Source organism: Cygnus olor, chromosome 14 (genome assembly GCF_009769625.2).
Source record: "Cygnus olor isolate bCygOlo1 chromosome 14, bCygOlo1.pri.v2, whole genome shotgun sequence".
Classification (NCBI taxonomy): Eukaryota; Metazoa; Chordata; class Aves; order Anseriformes; family Anatidae; genus Cygnus; species Cygnus olor.
In genome coordinates this window covers 11,849,429-11,868,869 of record NC_049182.1, presented here as the reverse complement: position 1 = coordinate 11,868,869, position 19,441 = coordinate 11,849,429, and the positions used below count along the sequence as shown (strand labels likewise).

At 64.6% G+C, this 19,441-nt stretch overlaps 1 protein-coding gene across 3 annotated transcripts in view; it reads left to right on the top strand.

Moving 5' to 3' along the window:
• The first annotated feature begins 2,057 nt into the window (after positions 1–2,057).
• The window catches only part of CXXC5 (CXXC finger protein 5), a 39,162-nt gene continuing 21,778 nt past the window's right edge, over positions 2,058–19,441 (top strand). For 2 of the 3 annotated variants that reach the window (XR_005824282.1, XM_040573219.1), the window contains exon 1: positions 2,087–2,218. The gene's annotated coding sequence lies outside the window, so the exon portion shown is untranslated. Of the gene's footprint in view, positions 2,219–19,441 lie in introns of all 3 variants that reach the window. The other variant, XM_040573217.1, reaches the window with a different exon arrangement.

The following is a 19,441-nucleotide window of genomic DNA, read 5'->3' as shown; positions in this document are numbered from 1 at the left end:
CACACTCGCCCCCACGGCGCCTGCTGTCCCCGCTGCAGCACTGGAGAGAGATTTTTTTTTTTTTTTTTGGAAGTGCCCGCGCGGGGCTCGAGGCACTCGTGGGGAAGCGAGAGCATCGTCACACCAGCAGCAACCGCATTTGAAAATCCCAGTTGCTAAATATGTGAAACTTGCATAATTAACAAGACGTGTATCAAATACAAACAACGCATTCACAGCGCTTTCACGTTATGGTTCCTACCCCCCGCACCCCCTCGTTGCACCGTCTACATTTTTGTTTCATTTAAAGACTCAGGCGGGGTGGGAAGTGATTTTGTATTCCTGTGAAAAAAAAAATCAACGGCAACAAAAACGAGTTTCATTTTTGTCAGTGTTTTCTTTTGGAAGGTTTTGGATATTTGCTGGCAACCAAAAAGGCTGCAGGACTGAGGGCTTGTTGCTGTTTGTCCCTGGAAAGCTGCAGTGCTCTCTGCTGAAGAGCGAGTTTTAATGAATTTTTAGCTCCAATTTTTCATTTCCCACCACTCAAAACTGGAAAAGAAATCCCCCAAACTCTGGGCTGCGTGCGTTTTAGCGGAGGCTTGGTACTCAGCCTCGCTCGAGCGGAGCGGGGACTCATCCTGCAGCCAGCTCCACCGTGCCAGGGGAAAGAAAAATGATGCAAAAAAAGTTTTGCAGAAAACTTCTCAGCAGGGTCCAAACCGGGGAGGTGTTTGTCCCCTCCCTCGGGTGAGGCATCATTTTTGAAGCCTCGATGCCGTGCGTTCAGGGGCATTTCCAAAGCGTGGCCAGCAGTGACTGCGCTGGGGGAATCAGTGAGACCGGGGGGCCCGGTGCCCCCCAGGGACGGCCGACGTGCTGCGGGGGGGAGCGGGGTGTCCCAGCCCCTCGCCCCCGTGGGCTGGGGGGTGGCGGCAGCCTTGGGGGCGCTGGGTTGGGGGACCCAAGCACCGTCCCTGCAAGCAGCAGAGGTGTTGGGGACGCTCAGACCGAAGGGCGGCCTCGCCCGCCTGCCCTGTGCCAGCTGGGGGGCGGTGGGATGGGGCACACGCCGAGGTGAAACGTCACGGGGGGGGGGAACGACAGGGGAGCACCCTGGGGCGGTGGTGGCACAGGGTGGGGTGACACCCATGGGGACGGATGGGGGGACAGGGCAGGCAGAGGGGTAGGACGGCGAATGAGACGTGGGGGAGCGCGGTGGGGAGACACCCTTGGGGCAGATGGGGCTGGGGGTGCATGCCAGGGTGGCATCGCAGGGATGCGGATGGGACGTGGAGGCACACCGTGGTGACACCCGTGGGGCAGGTGGCACAGCGGTGTGACACTCCGTGTGGGTAGGGTGGGCCGTGGGGGGTCACAGCGCGGTGACACCCCGCAGGTGTGGATGGGACACGAGGGACACCGGGGCTCACAGTGGATGACACCACGTGGGGGGCACGGGACGTGGGGGGCACGGGACGTGGGGGGCACGCCGCGGTGACACTGCTGGGGACAGACGGGACACGGGAGGCACACAGCAGTGACACCCCATGGGAGCAGACGGGGCGGGGGGGGGGATGTGGGGGACACGCGTGGGGGCTCAGAGCACAATGGCACCCCCAGGGGTCAGCGGGACACAGCGGGTGTCCCTCGGCAGTGACACCCGTGGGGGCGGGCAGGACGCGGGGGGCACTCGGCCACACACCTGAGGGCCGGTGGGACGGGGGGGGGGGCACAGCCCAGCGACCCCCACGGGGGTCGGCAGGACGTGGGGGGGGTGCGGGCCGTGGCGAGGACACCCGTGGGGGCGGGTGGGCGCGGGGTGGGCACCTACGGGCGACACCCGTGGGGGTCGGGGGACACGGACACGGGGGAAGGGGGGGGGTGGGGGACACACAGACACACGTCGGGGACACCCGTGGGGGCGGGCGGCTCGCGGGCAGCGCTCGGTGCCGACCCGGGGTGGGGTGGGGGGTGTGGGTCGGGCCCCGGGGGGGGGGGGGGGGGGGGGGGGGGGCGCGGGCGGGGGGGGGGGCGGCGGGCGGCGCGCGCGGGGGCGGCGGGTGGGGGCGGGGGCCGGGGCGCGCGCGCGGCTCGGCGCGGCTCGGCTCGGCTCGGCGCGGCGCGGGGCGGTCCGGTCCGGTCCGGGTTTTGCCGGCAGCCGCGGGCAGCGGCCGCGGCAGCGCCGTGCAGCGCGTTTCGGGGGCTGTGCACTCCCAGAGCGAGCGGCGATGTGGAGGTGGGTGTGCGGCGGCGGCGAGGCACCGTGCCCGCCTCGGCTCCCTCTCGGCGGGCCCCCTCCCCGGCACCGGGCAGGTGCTGAGCCCGGCGGCGCGCCCCCGGCCGCCCCACCGCAGCCCCCCCCCCCCCCCTCCCCTTCCCCTCCGCGCGCCCCGGCCGCGCTGCCCGGAGCGGCGGCGGCGGCGGCGCGGCGGCGGCGGCTCCGTGCCCCAGCCGCGGCTCCCGCGCCCGCCCGGACCGCCGGTAGGTGCCGGCCCGCGGGCCGCCCCGGCGGGCGGCGGCGGCGGCGGAGTTGGGGAAAAAGTCTCGGGAAAAAAGTTTGGCGGGGGGCGGCGGGGGAAGCGGGGCGGCGGGGCCGGGGCGGCGCGGCTGCTGCGCCTCGCTCCGCACCGCTCCGCACCGCTCGGTGCCGCTCCGCCCGGCCGGCGGCGGTGGCGGCGGCGGGGCGCGGAGCTGGCCGCCTGCCCGCCCGCCCGCCCCGGGGCCCGCCGGTGGCCGCGGCCGCGCTGCTCGAGCGGCTCCCGGGCGGCCCCGCCGCCTCCCCTGCCGGCGGCCGCCTCGTAACGAGCAAAGTTTTTGCCCGCGGCCGAGCCTCTCCCACCCCCCTCCCCCCCGCCCGGGATGCGCTACGGGCGGCGCTGCCGTGCCGGCTGGCGGCGAGGCCGCCGGAGACGGGGCCGGGGGTGGGAGCGGGGCGGAGGACGAGGAGGAGGAGGAGGAGGAAGAGGCCGGGGGGGGGGGGGGGTGGCGAGCCCTCCCCGCCGCCCCAGGCCGCCGCAAGCATCGCCGCCGCGGCGTGCCCGGCGGCCGCCGGTGGTTTCCCGGGTGACAATGGTGGCGGCGGCGGGCCGGCCGGGGGCGGCGGGGGCGGCGGGCAGCGGGGCGCCCGCTAGCGCCGCGCCGGCTCGGGGCCGCGGCGCCGTCCGCCCGCGCCGGGGGTAGGCGGCGGGGGCCGGGCGGCGGGGCCGGGCGCTGGGCACCGAGCGGGGCCGGCCGCTGCCACCCGCGGGGCGCCGGGACCCAGCCGCGGCGGCGCTCGGGGTCCCCCCGCGGTGGGGGCGAGGGCGGGGGGTGGGGGGGTGGGTGGGGTACGGGGGGGGGCGGCGGCGGCCCCTCCGCGCTCGGCTCTCGGCCGCTTTTGCCCTCCCCAGCCGGCTCCGGTCCGCCGGGGGCTGGTGTCGCCTCGGCGGCGGCGACGGCTGCGGGTGGCCGTGGGAGCGGCCGCGCGGTGCGGCGGAGCCGCGTGTAACAAGTAACCGAAGTTTTTTTTTTTTTTTTTTTTTCTCCCCTCGCAAAGTAAATTTTTTTTTTTTTTTTTTTCCCACTTCGCTGCCGGATCTGTAATATGCAATTCATAAAGCTCCGCTCCCCTGTGTTTGATGTGAGGGCACTGAACATACACTAAGAATAAAAGATTAAATGGAAGCAGACGAATCGCAATGTACAATGTGTAATATATCTAATACGCATCCAGAGCGGGTGCTGCCAGCTGTAAAGCGATAGTGGATTTTGTGAATGATGACTGAATGTTGTGATTATTGTACGAAACGCCGCTGAGTCGGAGCCAGGCAGGCCCCACGGGTGAACTGCTGCTTTTTTTTTTTTTTTTCCCCTTTTATTTTTATTATTACTATTTTTTTTTCCTCGCAGCGAGGTTGTATCCTGCCATCGAGATGTCCTTCTTATTGCAGGCCCTTGTTTGGTTTGGGTCATTTCATTCTTTGCTCAAATGATTGATCGGGAGAAGAGGGCAGGGGGGAGCAGCCCTCCCGCCCGGCGTCCCGCACATAAACAAAGCTGCGCACACATCCTGCGATAACGGATCACATGTGTGCCGCGCCGCGCCGGGCCTGACCCTGGCCTGGCAACCTTTACTCCCGGGTCAGCTCCCTCGCAGCCGCCGGGGCTCACGTGCCCAGGCGGCCCCAGGCAGGCGGGGGCTGCGGTCCCGTGCCCCCGGGGGTGCTGTCCGGCCGGCTGCGGGTACCTGGGGCCGTGCCTCCCGCCCTGCGTGGCGGAAGTTTTGCTTCTCGGGAAGCGGGCCCTGCTGTGTCAGCAGCCCCTTTGTGGCGGCTTTGTCCGCTCCTCGGCCCAGCCGTCGCGGCCGACAGCCCCGGCTGCACCTGGGCCTTCCTCAGGCAGCCGCGGGCCTGCCGCCGGGGTGGTCGCGGGTTCCCGGCACGGCGCTCGTGGCTGGGGGTGCCGAGCGCAGCCGCCAGCAGCGTCCCAGCGCTGTCCCTTGGGCCCCAGTGGTGCCCGAGGGTTCGCGGGGCCTTCCCTGCCAGCCCCGGCCGCGCTCCCTGCCTCAGCCTCGTGCCGCTGCTTCTTGGCAAGGAGCTGGGGGCAGCGCGGGTGGCGGGGGGCGAACGGGGCAGGCCCGAGGTGCTCGCTTCCTGGGTGCTGGTCAGCAGGAGGGCAGGGCTGGCTCTCCTCGCAGGGCCGGGTTGGCAGGCGTGGGAGCCTTCCCCATCCGCTCCTCAGTCTGTCGGAACCCTCTTTTTAAAATTTCTGTCCCGAATGACTTGCCCCTCTGGCAGCCAAATAAACCCCACACCCCCGAGGAAAGGCAAAATGCAGCGGGAAGCCCAAAGCTGGGTGGCCAAGAGCTCCTGCCACAGCACCGGATTCAAGTGCGTCGTGGCACTGTATGGCACGAGCCCGGGGCTCCTGCTGGCCTCTGCCACACCACGAGCAGCGGCCGCCGCGTCCCTGCCAGCCGTGCCCCACCGGCGCGCTGGGGACAGGGGCTGGTGCTGGCGCTGGGTGGCGCGGGGAGGGCCGGCAGCTGCCGTGCCCTGACCTCGGGGCGGGCGTGGGGGGGGGACGCGTCGGCGGGTGACAACAAAAGCAAAGTAACAAAGGGCCTGCCGGCCGCGCGCAGAACTTCGTCCCGGCTCCCGTGGCGGGTGCTGGAGCCGCAGGGCCGTCCGGCGGCGGGCAGAGCGGGGCAACGGGGGGGCTTCTCCTCGTTGCATGAGGGGGGCTGGAGGCTCTGTCCCAGCTGGCTGGCGCTGGCAGGGCGCTCGTGGCTTGACGCCGTGGCTCGGTGAGGGCTGTGGGGCTGCGTTGTGAGTGCCTCGCATGGCTTCCCCCCGCTGCCAGAGGGGTTACACCGCCTCAGTGGGGAAAATGCAGGAGGTGTCTGAGGCGTTGAGCCGAGTCGTCCTTGACGTGGATTTTGTGGCAGGGCGAGTGTGGTGAGCGAGTGTGGCGCTGCCGTGGGCATCCCATTGTGCTTGCCCAGCTGGGGGGCTTGGGTCCCCCCGCTGCTCCCCAAGGTGTGAAGTGGGTCAGCAGAGGAGGGGTTCGTGGGTGCCGTGCTCCGAAATTCAGCCTCCCTAACAAAGGAGGTGGCCGGGGAGATTCAGCGGGGCCGAAGGGGTGCGGGTATGGCGTGAGGGGCAGGGACGTGCCCAGTGCCCACCTGGCCCTGAGGCTGTGTTCGGGGCCGGTGTGGCTCAGCACCGTCTGGGCTGAGCGTGGGCAGGTGCGGGCAGCGGCAGGTGCTGCTCGCTGTTGTCCTGGGGCACGGGGACGTTTGCACAACTTCCGTCAGCGTTCCCTCCCCAGACGTGTCCGCTCCCCCTCCCTCCCACCACAGCTCCTGTTTTTGGGGGCAGGAGGGAGATGGCTGTGAAGGGGACTGGATCTGGGGCTCCCGTTCCTCGCAGCCAGCGTGTGCAGCCCTCACGGCTCCAGCGCCTTCTGCTCGTGGGCAGCCCTGGGTTCCCTTGCTGCTCACCGGTGCGGGCTGCCCTGTCCTGGCTGCCTGCCTGCCATCCTGCGGGGAGCAGCCGCGGCTGGGCGGGTGCTGCTGGGGCTGGATCCGGCCCCGCTCGTCCCAGGCCTGCGGCCCCCTCCGCAGAGGCACCCCCAGGGAGCTTTTTCAGCGGGGCCATGCTGGGCTGCTCCAGCCCCGTCTCCCACCGCTGCTGCTCCTCTCTTGCCCTGGTGGCACGTTGTTTTCCTAAACCCTGGGGTGTAGGAACAACCTCTTGATTAAGTGTATTAATAGTTAAACTTTCAGCTCATAGCTTAAACTCACCAGACCACGAAAAGCCTCCGTCCTTTACTCATGCTCTGTTGCTCAACTAAAATATTGCACTCAAAGGTTTTTTTTTTTTTTTTTTTTTTTTCCATTTTCCCCTGACTCAACTTGACTCCTGGGAACATGGGGGCCATTCAGGGGCTCCTCAACGCCCTGGCCAGGGGTGGTCCCAGCTGCCCCTCGTGTCCTGTGCTGTTTGCTGCACCAGGTGCAGAGCTCTGCCCCAAGCGCTCGCCATGCGTGCCCTTGGGCGTGGGAGGTGGCCTGGTGTCACCCCGGGCTGGGGAGTGCTGGAGCTGTTCTCCTGGGGACGCACGTCCGGCTGTGCCCTGTGCAGAGGGCAGAGCGCGCCAGGTGTGGGTTGACATAGGCTGGGCTGTAATGGGTGGGGAATGGGTGCGAAGGGGGCAGCTGTGGCGCAGGAGGGGCAGAAGGAGAGAGGTCAGGCGTGGGCCCTGGAGAGCTGCAGAGAGAGTCAGGCAGCTGGACGGCGTGACCCAGCCCCAAATACATGTGTTTCACCCTGGCCAATGGGCCTCAGGTGTCTGAAGATGGAGTTGAAGATGGAGTTCATGTCCATCAGCATCTGTGGTGCGAATGTGCCACAGAGCAGGTCCTCGCTCTGCCCCATGCACCCTCCTTTTGAGATGCCACAGAGCTCGGGATGTGCTGCGGTGCTGTGGTTGGGGTGGTTTCATCCTGGCTTATCTTTCCTGATGGCTTGGAAGCAGGTGGAGGGCACCGCACAGTCTGGGATGACACTCATTACCGTGCATGGGTGGCAGCCTGTTATTATATGAATAAAAGGATTTTTTAAGGTCACAAGTTTTCAATAGGCAGAATAAAGGCGGGAGAATCCCGGTGTTTTGTAGGAGTGCTGGGCTCTGTGCATGCACCGGGCCCCTGCTCGAATGCCGTGTCTGCCGGGGCATGCTCGGCGGCCGCGCTTGGTGTGTGCGGGCCCCCGGCTGGCTCTGCCGCCCTGGCTGCTGCCAGCTCGGTCCCAGCCCGGCACACCGCGGACCAGCAGCCGGCACTGCCCCGCAGGCTCCCGCTGCTGGTGTCCCTGGCGTGCTTCTGCCCGCTGGCATGGGCTGATGTGCCTCCCTCGAGGGGCTCAGCCATCTGCTTGGTGGCCTCTCCTGTCCCGCTCCTCCAGCGAGGTGTCACCGGCCCCATCCTCTGTGCAGAACCAGCCCTGGGGGCACCCACCCAGGGATGAGGTTATGGAATGGGAAAGGGATGTGGATAATGGCCCTGCTGGATCCACGTTACAAGGCTTGGCTTGCAATCCATGCTCTTGCCTTGGGATTTGAGGGTCTGGCTCTGTTTCCTCTTGCTCCAATGGTATCGCTTGTACCAAAGGATCTTTCATAGCCTAACTTGGGCATCCTTTGTGCTGGCAGGATGCAGACCTTCACAGAGTGATGTCTGTGGAGAGCTGGCTCAGCCATGGGATGGTTCATGTTGGCCTTGTCCCTACAACTGATGGCAAAGAAAGGAAATGCCATCTCCTGTCTTCCCAAGTGGGATGCGCTTGGTGCCCTGGCTCGGAGAGGTGAGAGCTGGGGAAGGGCTTGGGTCGTTGGCTCTCTCCCTCGTCAAAGACACAACACAGGTCTTCAATGGGAGCCTGGTGTGGGTGATAACTATGCCCTGCGCTGCGTCGTAAACTTGGTCTTTCACTTCTGGGTTGCTAGATCAGGTTCATTCCAAGGGCCTGACAGTCACCTTTATGGCACGGGGTCCTGCAGGTACCAGGAGGGGCTCCAGGAGCAGCTCCTCGCCTGCCCTGCAGCCACGTTGGAGCCAAGGCCCAGGAGAAGGCACTGTCCTGGCCCAGCACGCTGCCGCCGCGCCCTGCACTGCGCTGTGCTGCTCTCGGGGTGGCAGCGGGGCTCAGGGCACAAAGGGCAGCTGTGGCCGCCGGACAGAGTGGGGCCCATAAGACCCATTCGATGCTGGTGTGAGTTTGCTCGGCACTGTCTGTGTTCTGGGGATGGATCAGGCCTGAGCAAGGTGTGTATTTGTGCTTCAGTAGCGTGAGGCTGGGGATGTTCGCCTCCAGCTTCCTTTGCCTCTGCTGCCTTTGGTCATCTCTTGATTTCCTGGCGTCTGCCTGCTGCATGAGGGCAGCCCTGGTCTCGCCCAGCACCAGGACGTGATGGATGTCTCATTTTTGCCTTTGCAGTCCCGCCTTGAGTTCTTGTCTCCACTCCAGCTCTTTGTAGAGATGTCTGGGCAATATCCATCTCCCACAGTCTTCCTTTCGAGAGTTCGTCTGTGCCCAAATGAGCAACACAGCTCCATCCATTCTGACCCAGGTGGTCTCTTGGCATCCTGTGGGTCTTGGGGTCATTAATTCTCACTTGTTTTTGCTGGGACCTGCTCTTGTGTTTTTTGTGCCTTTCTCTTCCTCAGAACTCCATGAGAAAAGCTGTTTGCAGTCCAGAGTCCGGAGCCTGTCACGAGCATCTCAAAGGCTGTGCCTCTGGATGACCCTAAACATCGGCTCTCGTTTCCACCGCCCACGGGGGCCGAGTGTCCCTCAGGCTGGTCCCTGTGCTCTCTAGGCTCTTCATCCCTCAGCCCACTTGCTGGTCAGAGGCAGGCTGTGGAGCTGGACGGTGGCTAACGAGGGGCTTGAGACCCTCTGACAGCGGTGCAAAACGTGGAGCAGGCCCATGGGAGCTTCCCACGGCGGTGCGGGACTCTCTCTTTCTGCTCTGGTGGAGATTTGAGTCCACGGCAAGGGAGAGTGCTAGAGCTGTGCCCTCAGGTGTCACGTGGGGGTTGCGTGTGGTCTTGTCTCCTCTCCGGCTTCAGCAGCCCCTGGCAGGCAGAGCCCTTGCCTGCACCGCCCTCTTGCCCCCGTACACCCCATCCTCCTTCGGCTGTGCTGCTCTGTGCCGCCTGCCAGCTGGGACCTGGCACGCTGGTGTCCCCCCCCGCCGCTCTGTGCCACCAGAGCTGTCACCTCTGCTGTTGGCCCCGCTGCCCTCCCGTCCCCGTGCCGTGCCTGGCTCCCCCGTGCCGTTGCCGGAGACTTTTCCCCCAGTTTCTGTAACCTCTGCGAGCGAGCGGCCGAGGATCGCTGGCTCTGGGGAGTGCTCGTCTTGCCCTCTGCTTTACCTTCTTCATCTCGCTAATCTGATGACCGGAGGTATGCGAAGCATTTCAAATATGGCCTCGTTCGCTGGCTCCGGACAGAGCACGCAAGAGGCGTTTCTTCACACTCCTATTCCAGCCTGCCGCTTCTGTTCCCTCCTCCCATGGGCATCCCGCTGCGGTGTGCCCGGCTGCTGCAGCGCGCGGGCACGGCATGGGGCAGGCTGCGGGGCCCGGCGGGGCTGATCGCCGTGGGGCCCATCGCGTGTGCCTGGCTCGGGGGGGCCGCCGGACCGATGCGTGCTTTACAGGTCGGATCCGGGGTGTGCCGGAGGCTGTGGGCAGAGGCACGCCAGCACCCGGCTCTCCGTGAGCATCCTTTGCAGCGTGGGCGTGCGGCGAGCGTGTACCAACAATGGGGACCAGGACCGTCCCTGCTGCCCACAGCCCTGGCACGCGCCCAGGTCCCCTGCGGTGCTCCAGCGTGGTGGAAGGGCCGGGAAGGACACGGCGGGGCGAGCAGGGCTGCTGGCTCACCTGCCTGGGGAGGTGTCCCGGGAGGGGGGGCTCTGAGCAGCACTGTGGCAGCCTCAGGCAGGGCCGAGCCTCGTCCTCCACCCACCAGGCTGGGCGGCGGCGGTGAGGCCACGGAGCGGAGGCCCAGCGCAGGGCAGGAGGTTTGGGTGTGCTTGGGTGCTGCTGCCGGCCCAGCGCCCCTTGGCACGGGCTGGCACGGAGCTGCGGGGTGGGGGACGGGGGTGCTGGCCACGTGGGGAGCACCTGGCCTGGGGAGTCCACCGGGTGCCCCCGGGAGCCCCAAGAGCAGCTAGCGTGGGCCTCGCACCTCCTGGCCCTGCGAGGAGCCTTTGGTGCACGGCTGAATCGAGGCGCCCCTGCTCGCCCGGTGGGCTCCCGTCATGCGCCCGCATTGTGTGGCTGCCGAAAGATTGGTTTGGGTTTGTGCAGCGCGCTTGCCCCTTTCTGAAACTGTTAATTAAATCACTGCTTGTCCAGAAAGAGGATGCAGGGAGGACGCTTTTCCTCCCACAGGCAGGGGAAGTGACCCGGGAGGTGGGGGGCAGGGGGGGGACACGGGCAGCTGGGGCACGGGGGCCCTGCAGAAAGCATCACCGGTGGGGTTTTGCAATCTGTCTGGGCCCTGCCTCGCCGGGGAGGGGAGGCAGCGGTGCAGAGGTACTGGGGAGGGGGCTGCGTGTCACCTCGGGGCAGCAGCACGGGGAGGTCCTGAGGGCCCTGGGGGGGGCGGGGAGGTCAGCTGTGCCGAGCTGCGCTGTGCCAAGCTGTGCCGTGCCGAGCCGAGCCGAGCCGCGGGAGGAGGCAGTGGGAGTCTGTCAGCGGCTCCCAGCTCAGCTGAAGTTGCTATTTAAAGCTGGGGCAGGAAAATAAATGCAGAAGATGAGAAGGGGGAGGTTTGGGGAAGGGCCCTGCGTCCCTCTGCCTGTGGGAGCGCAGGGGCGCGGGCAGGCTCTGGCTGACCCCAGCCTCCCCATGCCCACGGCCCTTGGGGACAGCTGGTGGAGCCTCGTCCCCAGGGAGGGGCTGGTGTGATGGGGGGGGGGGGAGGTCTGGGAGCAGCGCGAGGCGTTTGCGCCGTAATGCATCAGGACAGCTTGCAAATTCCAGCAAGGTGCTGTCTGCGGCCGAGCGTGCGCTGCCTCGCGTCCGAGAGGGCCACGCTGCCACAACAAGTTAGGTCGCGGGTGCGGCAGCCGGGGGGGGCGCCTGCTACCTGCCGTGTGCGGCCTGCGGAGCCCCCGCTCCCAAAGGGCTCTGCCGGTAGAGCCCGGCCACGCTCCAGGAGCTGGTGCCGTGGCTGTGGGGGCTGGAGGACGGAGCCCTGTCCTCCTGCCTGCAGAGCCCCGGGCTCGAGTCCCTCCTGGAACCGTGGCAGAAGTCATTTGCGAGCTGCTGAGCCCCGGGGTGGGAGGGCAGAGCCATCAGCTTTGCGTAGGGGGGAAACCGAGGCAGAGCGGGATCACTGCTGGAGGTGGCCCCTCGCAGGGACGTGGCGGGAGGCGCGTGCTGCGGTCCCCAGCGCTCGGGGGGGTGCAGGATGGAGCCTGGCCTGGAGCCCCCCCAGTCCCTGAGCTCAGCTCCTGTCGCCGTGGCCGGGTAACATCTGGCTGCCACGGACGGCTCCGCTCCACTCCGGCGCTGCTGAGCTTCCCGGCACGGAGCTTCCCGTCTCGGGGCGTGCTGGTCCCCGGCAGGACTGCGCTAGCGCGGCATGCGATGCCAGACTGACACCGTTTGGCTCGGGAAAAGCTGTGTGTTCGCACATGGGCGCTTCCAAAGCGAGCAGCTGGGTATGCGTGCGGAGGAGGAAGGAAGGAAGGGGAAAGCCAGCCGTCAGGGCGTTTCTATTGATGAGTTTGTTTTATCACGTAGGTGTCGAAATACTTTGCAAAGAGAGCAACGAAGCAATGTTTGGGCCTGGCCTTTAGCAGAGGCGTGATGGGAGGGAAGGGGCCAGGGCTGGGCTGCAGCGTGGCCCAGGGGCAGCACGGAGCAGGGTGCGAGGCTGCGGGGGGAAGGAGCTGGCTGAGGAGCAGAGCACACTGCTGGGCAGCGCGTGGTGGGCAGGGTGCTCTGGGGGTCCCAGTGAACCTCTGCAGAGGTTGGCCTTCCACCCAGCCCTTCCTAAGAGGCAGGTTGTCACCGTGCCTCTAAATACTCGAGCCCCCAACAGCTGAGGTGAGGGCTGTAGGTTTTTCTTCCATCCATCGGTGTGTCCAGATCTGCCTAGCACTGCTTGGCTTCTCTCCTTGCCAGCATTAGGTTTTGTTTCCTTAAATAAAGGGCCCTTAAAAACGCTCATTAGCCATCTTAATGGGAAAACCGGAGTCACCTTGAATGCAAAAGCAGCGGTGCGGTCGCTCCCTGTGCCGGGCTGCGGGTGCTGGACGCTGCCTCCCTCCCCGCTGCACCCCGGTGCCCGGTCCTGCAGGCAGCGGAGCTGCCGAGCGCCGCGCACCTCCCCGAGGCGCTCAGCCCCTGCGAGGACGGGGCCTTTTTATTTGTAAAGGCGTCAGGGGGATTAGTGGGAGGATTAGTAAATATGACCCCAGGTAAAGATTAAGACAAAAAAAAAAAAAAAAAAAGATGTTTTTTCCCCATGCTGATGCACCGTGAAGATTGAAATGGGATGAATTCGCACAGCCGGCAGTTGGTGTATTGGTGGAGGGGGGCTTTTGGCAGGAGGGATGGAGGGGGACGGCAGCGGGGGCAGGTGACTGGGGGTGCTGGTGCCAGCACCAAGCCCCCCCACCGCCCCCCAGGTCTGGGGGTGCTGGGTGTGAGCTGGGGGGGGGTCTGGGCTCCCACAGGATAGAGAAGCAGGGGGCATGGGGAGCGTTTTCAGCTGTCGTGCCCTCACCTGCACCCGCACCGAGTGCCCCAGTAATTGCAAGCAGCCGAATCCTGGCAATACCTGACACTGCTGCAAGGCTGCGGCTCCAGCAGCTAATGTGAAAGGACATTAACTCGACAGGGAAGGCTAGAAAACACTCAGAGCATCTGGGGAGGCAGGAGCAAATCAGCCCCCACCGCCCGCAGCTCTCCCCTGCCCGTGCAGGAGCAATCTCTGTTGTCCATCGGACAGTCTCGTCTGTCCCTGGCATCCTGAGCCTCGTCCTGCAGATGGGCCTGGGGCTCCCCGCCGAGCGGCGAGCTCTGGGGATTAGCTGGGGACTTGGGATTTCGGCTGCATTCTGAACGTTTGTCAGATGAGGCTCCTCTTTGGCCGGGCCCCCGCCGTGCTGCGGGTGCGTGCGGGCTTGGCGCTGGGCTGGCCATGGCTCGGTCGCTGCTGCTGCTGCCCGGGGCTGGGCGGCGGGGGCGCCCCTTGGGGACGAGAGCTCGGGCACTGGTGCCGTCCCGGGGACGCTGGTGCTGCCGGACGGGGCAGGCGCTGCCACGTGGGGTTTGGCCGCGGTGCCAAACCTCGGTGTGCACGAGGAGGCTGCGAGCCCTCGGGATGGCCAGGGAGAGGCTGCTGGCCTCCGCAGCCTGCCTCAGCGGTGTGCTCCTGATTTATGCCAGCGCGCGCAGGAGCTGATTGGGAGCGGGAGGTGCTTGGTTTCACTCTGCTTCAGGCCTTAAATTTTGTCGCTGCTCACGTCTCAGACGGCACACAATGGGAGTGGGACCGGCTGCCCTGGGCTGGAGCCCCCCGCTCCCTCTGGTGCGCGAGGGGGAGATGCTCGGAAATGGGGGTGAGGGAGGTCCTGCCTCCCTGCAGCGCTGCTGTGCGCAGAGGAGGACAGGACCCTGCCGGGTGTCTTTCGGGAGGATGATGGAGCAGCCTGGGGGCATGGATGGGTCCTCTGGTGCGGGATGGAAAGTGGTGACGGCTCTGAGCTGTGCCCAGAGCAACAGGAGGGTCCAGATGGTGTCTCTGGTGCATCCTCCTCCTCCTCCTTTCTCCTCCCATTGGACGTTTGCATTTCTGGCTCAGGGCTGTCTGCCTGCCGAGGGGAAATCCTCCCCTGGAGTTGGGACCCTCTCTGAGGTTTGTGGTGTGCTCTGGGAGGGAAGCAGGGTCCCTGCAGAGGCGGGGTCTGCACATCTCCGCAGCGTTCACCCCTCCGTATGGGCTGAGCATTGTGGCATCGGTTTTTAGAAAGCGTGAGGGTGGATCTGCTGCGGCCAGCTCAGGACCGGTGTGGAGCTGGGACCTCCTGTCCTCCTCCAAGCACTTGGTGGGCAAACACGCTCGGCCATGCTGCTGGCGAGCCCTTTCTGTGCAAGGGTAGGGTGGAGTGAATGTGGCAGTGGGATGCCGAAGGGCAACAGGCAGCTCCCGTGCTCCGGTCTCCTTCTGTTTCTGCTGGCATCGTGCTGCTTTCCTGCCCCCCCTGTTCTCTCTGTCCCCCATGTGTCATGCGGAGGTGGGTGGTGGGAGTCACTGAAACTGGAAGCCTCAAAGCTGGGGTCCCTGACATCGCACACGGCCATGTCCCAGCCCCTCCTGCCTCTGTTTCTGTCAGCAGCGGCGTGGTGATGGCCGACCTTCCTCCCCAGCCTCCCCTGCCGTGCAGACCCCCTGCTATGTGCTGTCCGAAGGGGGGCTCTTCAGGAACCGAGCGTGCCAGGGGCTGCTCCTCCACGCTGTGGCCGGCTCGGTAGTGAGCGCTGCGGAGCTCACCGGGAGAGCGCCGAGTCGGGGGCTCCACGGAGGTGCCCCTGGCAGGGGGCTTTGAAAGACCCCGAGGCTGCTTGAGCCCCTGCTGCCTCCTCCCGCTGCTGGCCATGAGCAACCAGCGGCGTTTTGGGTGTGTTTGCAGGTGCCCACCCCTGGTGCTAATGCACGGGAGGTGCATGGCAGGGGGCACCAGCCCCTTTGATCTGTGCTGCTGCTGTTGGAGGGGGAGGATATGGGGTTCCCTTTTCTGGGGGCGAGGCTTCTCCCTGCCCAGAGCCTTTCCCCTGCCAGCCAGGAGCGGAACAGGCGTTGCTGCAGCAAGTGGAAAGTTGGAGGGGTGAAGCACGGCCATTTCCCCTCTGAGAGCCACCTCTTGTGGCGGTGTCATTGGGCTGTTTTCCGCAGGGACCCTGGCGGCTGGCACCAGGGACACTGCTTTCCAAGGTGAGTGGCGTTACGGACGAGCCCTGTGTGTTCCCCAGCCCCGTGGCAGAGGAGGGCACACACCCACTTTTTGGTCTGTGGGTCACCTTTAATCCTGCCGGTCAAGGCCATCCTGGAGAGGCCGTCCTAGAGACCCATCTGTCACCCTGCTTCTCACGACAGTTCGTGGGAGCGGAGCAGCTGAACTCTCCCTGCTGGCCCCGAGGGAGACGAGAGGACAAGGGCAGGATTTTTTTTCCTGGTGCCAGGGCTGTGCTGTGCCATCCCTACAGCAGCACCGGCTCGGGGAGCTCCAAAGGTCGGGGTGCCCGAAGGCGTCTGGGTGCCGTGCTGTGTCCTTGATGTGGGTCTTGCTCGTGCTGTGGCCCTGCGGGACGCGGTGAGGACGGGGAGCAGAGGGGCACTGGGGTCGAGATGCTGGAACAAACCCCAGGGCCGTTCTGCTCTGCCTGCATGGAGATCTCGCTTGCGTCCTGTGCCTGGGTGGCGTGGGTCTGCTGTGATGTGAGGGGATCGGGCACCTTGCTCCCCAGCAGAGGTGGAAGGGTCCCCGGGTAGAAGCAGGAGCTGTGATGCCCTCCAGGGGCTCAGGTCCCAGTCTTGCCAAGTCCTGTGCTGGAGGACCGGGTGCTGATGTTCCCCTCCCGGGCTGCCTTTGCACTGCGGCGCTGCCGCACGCCAGTGCCAAGCCGGCTGCGGCCCCGTGCCGAGCGCTGCGCTGTGCCGGGGAGCGGCCCCAGCGCCTGGAGGACACCCGGGGCTTGCTGGGCCCTTGTCCCCACGTGGCTCCGCCAGCAGATGTGGCCTCGGAGATGGCTCTGAGCGCCGATCCCCGTCCCTCCGTCCTGAGCTCCCCAGTGCACGGGTGCCCCAGAGGGAGGAGCGGCTCCAGGGTCACAGCCTGTCCCTGCCCCGCGCTGTGCCGGGGCTGCGGCTGCTCGCGGACAGAGCATGGGCAGGATGAGGCCAACGTTTTTGCTGGGTGCAGTGGAGCCCCGCGCGTGCTCCCTGCCCCGGTCCCTGCCACAGCCGTTGGAGGCTGGGGGGCTGTGTGCAGGGCTCAGCACAGCCTCAGTACTCCCCCACCGGGGGCCTGGCTTTGCTTAGGTTTGGGAAGAAATCCCCCCAAGGGCAGGAGGAGAAAGAGGCTTCGATTTTTGTCAGCAAAAATTTTCGCCCATGAGAAAGACAGTGCTGTGGTCTAAATTAAGTTTAATGATTTTAACAAATCTCCGTGACCCCTCAAGCCCCCGAGCCACCATCGGGCGAGCTTTGGCCTGGGGTGTGCAAGGACAGCAACAGCCACAGGGATGGGGAGCGGGCCGAGGAGGGCCTGGGGTGGAGAGGATGCTGAGTTCCCGTGCCTTTGGGGCTGAGAGTGCCCCAGACTCAGTTTGCCGGTGAAAACAGCTTCCTCCTGCTGCAGGGCCAGGTTGGTGCCTGGCTTTCCCGGCACGCTCCCGCTTCGGCCCAAGCAGCAGCCGCATCCCCGGCGTGCGGGTGCTGGTGCCGGCGTGGGGCACGGGCAGCGGTGGGGCTGTGCCTAGGCTGGGGCTCGTGCTGTGGGGCTGTGCTCCAGCCAGGGAGAGGTGGTATTTGGAACAAGGGCTGCGACTCATAGGAAATCACGTGGCTCGGAGACCTGGGGCTTTACGGGAAGAGAGATTAGAGAGGAGAGGGGGCGAGCGCGCAGGGGCTGGTGCCTGGGGCTGCAGCCCGCAGCGGGAAGCTGGCTCGCGCGCTCCCCGCTTGCACGCAGCTCTGCCACGGCTGGGGGAGCTCGGTGGGTGCTGAGCGTGGCGAGGCCCCGGGGGCTCGGCCCCGCTCCGTGCCCACCCTGCGCCCCGCTGCCGGCCAGCAGCAGCAGGCAGCGCAGCTCGCGCGGGGAGACGGCACGGGGCAGGTGGGCAGCAAGCCCTCCCTCCCCAAAGCAGATGGTCCCTCCGAAGCGAGCTGCCCCTTCCACATCGATTACCCGGGCTGGATGGTTAACGATTGCTTTCCAGGGTTAATTAAACTCTCCTCGTCAGGGCTGCTGCACCGTGGGGGAGGAGCGTTCCCTACCTGCGCTCGCACTGCCTCCGACTGCAGCCCTTGGGAGGGAGTGAGCCTGTGGCTGGAGCCGGGATTTGCTTCCAGGCCAGCACTCGCCCTCAATATAAATCCAGGAGCATGGCAGTTGTGCGGGGAGGATCTCTGCGATGGTCGGCTCTTCTCTCTAGGGCATCTGAAGCACGGCGTTTGTCAAGGTCAGCCGTGGAACCGAGAGTTAACCAGCTCACCGCGGCCTTGGATGCCGGAGAAGAGGCTGGCGGGTGTCTTCTCCCCCGTCTGTCGTTATTTTTTTGAAACCAGCCTGGTCCCTCCTCCCGCTACCTTGTTCCTTTAGGTTTAGGCTGCAAACACGTCTCTATTTCCAATTATTTTTAAAGCCGTCAAATATTTGGCAGCTGGACAGTCATTGTAAAGTAGCGTGTTTTGCAGAGCGGGTCACCAGCCATGCAATTGTTCAGAGTTTCTGATTCTTGCATATATAAATACGCCCTTTCATCAGGAGCTCTCAGTCGAAACTGCCATCTTTTGCCTCATTGTCAACATCGGCGAGGTTACGCATCGTTTGCTGACTCACAGCCTCCTGCTCTAATTACTCGGCTAAACTCCCTCTGCGGAGCTGGAGGCCAGTCCAAGCCCCTCGCTTTCCCTCACCCTGACCCAGTGGCCAGTGAGCCCTGCCTGCGGGGCCGTGTCCCCGTCCCGGTGCTCGCCACGACCCCCCTGCCCCATCCTTGCCCGCCGGGCTGGCGGAGTGGCCGCAGGGAGCTGGCGGGCATCCCCACAACGGTGCTGCTTGGAGCGCTGAGCGCAGCCGAAAGCTTCAGCTACTGCCACCGTGGCCCCTGCCTGCTCGTGCCCAGGGGGCTCGGGGAATCCTCTGTGGTTCTTGCGTTGCCGGGGTCTTGTGCCCCTGCCAGGGTTTGGTGGCTGGGGCTGGCCAGCACAGCGAGTGTGCCGCCCCGCCGGGAGAGCGTGCAGCATCACCCCGGCCTGTTGCCCAAGCACCGCGCACAGAGCAGGGTGCCCTGTCGCTTTTCCAGGCGTCTCCCACCAAGGGACGCTGGCTCCGGTGCTGCCGGGACCCTGGTGAGGGCATCGTTGGCGCCGGGACCCCCAGGGTCAGCGGGAGTCTCCTCTCCTCCCTCTGCGGCAGCACCAACTCAGACAAGCTGTGCACTAAACCTGTTAGCTTATCCTCTTTTATCCCAGTCTGATATGATCATCCGCACTGTAAGCTTTCATCCAGGCCCAGCGTGATTTCCAGCGTTGGAGTGATTTGAACAGACGCCGCAATTACTGCAGGCTTGGTCTCACCCCACTCCTCCGCACCGGCTTGGGCTCCTCCGGAGGGCTCCTGTCCCCACGTAGGTGCCCAGAAGCAAAGCTGCAGAGGATGGCACAGGCTCCGGTGTTAATTATTTGCATTATTTCTTAAATACCCCTCATCCTGTGCTTGCTGGCCTGGTGGTGTGCCAGCAGTGCCAACGGGAAGCACTCCCCACACGCGGTGCTGATGCAGACCTCACTTCTGGGGGCTTGTGCCCTCCTCTTCCCAAGGGGGACCCCAGCCTGCACCCCGCACCTGCTCCCCCGTCCCAGCAAGCCCAGCCAGATTTCTGCAGGGCCCGATCTGGATTTAACGCGCTGTTTTTATCTTCCCATGTGTTCGGTGGTAATATTGTGGTGGAAACAATGCCCCTGCAAATCCAGCTTGCTCGCAGAGGTGAAACCTAGCCTCGTAATCCAGTGGTAACAGCAGCGCGCCAAGCCCAGTAACGCAGCAGTGCTTGCTTTGGAAGAGCAGATATTTTATTTATTTATATATATATATATAAAAACATATATGTGTTTGCACAGGCTTCTGTCTGTCACAGAATGGTACAACCACGCATCTTATCTTGTAAAGCCATATTTTGGCCCTTTTTTCAAAAGAAAGTGAATTTTAAGCACAGGAGACAGTGATGGTTTCTTTGGAGCTGTTACGATCTGCCATGTACAATAAATCCGTCTTAGTTTGTGGATTATTGGCCCAATAGACCGTAACAGCTCTGTCAGCCCCTCCTGGCATGCTGTGTCCAGCGAGCTCAATGTTGTGTGGGTTTTCCTTTTTTTTTTTTTTAACAGAAATTTCCTAAGGATTTTTCCATGCCGTGTGCATGTACAGCAGCTGATATGGAAATCACAGGAGCTCAGTTGTGTGCCCATTTTTTTTTCCTTTTTTTTAAAATATTTCCCCTCTGAAAATACCCAAAGGCACAAATCTACATGATGGAGTCCAAGCCCCCAAAATATGTTAAAGCATAAAGGCAGAGCTGTCACTCTTACGGAGAGCAGCAGGATGGCACGGAGCTGTGTTTGAAGAGCAGGTCGGTGGATTTGGGGATGGTTTTGCTGGTTTAGAG